Source organism: Dama dama, chromosome 22 (genome assembly GCF_033118175.1).
Source record: "Dama dama isolate Ldn47 chromosome 22, ASM3311817v1, whole genome shotgun sequence".
Classification (NCBI taxonomy): Eukaryota; Metazoa; Chordata; class Mammalia; order Artiodactyla; family Cervidae; genus Dama; species Dama dama.
The window spans coordinates 14,468,910-14,470,900 of NC_083702.1; the positions used below are offsets into that span (position 1 = coordinate 14,468,910).

Here is a 1,991-nt window from a genome sequence, read left to right on the forward strand (position 1 = left end):
CCCATGCATGTCCTGCCTTACCTCCCAAAAGATATTAAGATCCTCATATCCAAATATGGCCTTGGCTTTTAACAATCAAATTAAATCTTATCTTTTTATAACTTTATAATTTATAAAGCATTCCCACATTTCCTTTATTTTCTTGCCTGATTTTATGAAGTTGAGAGGGGGAAAGGTACATAAACAACTGAACCTTACCTCTCAAGGAACTAGAAAAAGAAGAGCAATGTAAGCCCAAAGTTAGAAGAAGTAACAAAATAACAAAGATCAGAGGAGAAATAAATGAAATAGACACTAAAAAGACAGTGGAAAAAATTAATGGAGCTAAAAGTTGTTTTTTAAAAAAGATAAGCAAAATAGATAAACCTTCAGTCAAACTTACCAAGAATAAAAGGGAGAAGACTCAGATAAAATTAGAAATGAAAAAGGAGACATTGTAACTAATGCCACACAAATACAAAGAATCATAAGAAACTACTATGAACAACTATATGCAAAAAAAAAAAAAATCAGACAACTTATAAGAAATGGTAAAATCCTGGAAACACTAGTCTACCAAGACTAAATCATAAAGAAATAGAAAACCTGAACAGATCAATTACTAGTAAGGAGACTGAAGCCATAATCAAAAATCTCCCAACAGGGAGTTTGGGATGGACATGTACACGCTGCTATATTTAAAATGGATAATCAACAAGTATTGCTACATAGTTTTTTTAAATTTCAAACTATATTGCAATACTATCATACTCAGAAGAGTATAGTACTGGCATAAAATAATGAAGCAGAATAGAGCCCAGATCCACACATACATGGTCAATTAATTTATGACAAAGGAACCAAGAATATACAATGGGGAAAGGACAGGCTCTTTAATAAATGGTGTTGGGGAAACTGCACAGTTGCAAGCAAAAGAATAAAACTGGACCCTCATCTTAAACCACTCACAAAATTCAACTTGAAATGGATTAGAAACACGCATGTTAAGATCTGAAACCATAAAACTCCTAGAAGAAAACAGGACATGAGCTCCTTGACATTGGTCCTGGCAATGATTTTTTTTTTTTTTGACGTGACACCAAAAGAAGGGCAACAAAAGCAGAAATAAACAAGCGGGACTACTCCAAACCGAAAAGCTTCTGCTCAGAAAAGGAAACCATCAACCTTGGGCTTCTCTGGTGGTTCAGACAGTAAAGAATCCACCTGCTGTGTTGGGTTTGATCCCTGGGTTTGGAAGATCCCCTGGAGGAGGGCATGGCAACCCACTCCAGTATTCTTGCCTGGAGAATCCCGATGGACAGAGGAGACTGGCAGGCTATAGTCCATGGGGTCGCAAAGAGTCGGACAGGACTAAGCAACTAAGCCTACAGCACAATTAAAAGAATAAATAACTTAGTAGAATAAATAACATAAATAAATAAATAACTTAAAAGAATAAATAACTTACGGAATGGGAGAAAATATTTGTAAATCATGTATCTGATAAAGGGTTAATATCCAAAATGTATAAGGCGGGACTCCCCTGGTGGTCCAGTGGTCTGGAATCCGTCTGCCAATGCAAGGGACATGGGTTTGACCCCTGGTCCAGGAAGATCCCATATGCCATGGAGTAATTGGGTCCATGCGCCACAACTCCTAAGCCTGTGTGCTGCAACTACTGAAGCCCACTCACCCTAGAGCCCATGCTTTGCAAGGAGAAGCCCACCTATTGCAGCGAAGAGTAGCCCCAGCTCACCGCAACTAGAGAAAGCCCATGCATGGCAATGAAGACCCAGTGCAGCCAAAAATAAACATTAATAAATAAAAGTTTAAAAACCAAAACGATAAGGAATTCATACAGCTCAATAACAAAAGCAAACAAACCACTCCATTGAAAAGTTGGCAGAAGAACTGAATGGACATTTTTCTAAAGAAACACACAAACAGCCAACAGGTACATGGAAAGATGCTCCACATCACTAACCACCAAGGAAATGCAAATCAAAACCACA

The 1,991-nt window shown here is 37.8% G+C and overlaps 1 pseudogene; it reads right to left on the reverse strand.

The window, feature by feature from the left end:
- Positions 1–209: 209 nt before the first annotated feature.
- On the reverse strand, positions 210–435 carry LOC133044068 (KANTR integral membrane protein-like; annotated as a pseudogene).
- Between the last annotated feature and the right edge of the window lie 1,556 nt (positions 436–1,991).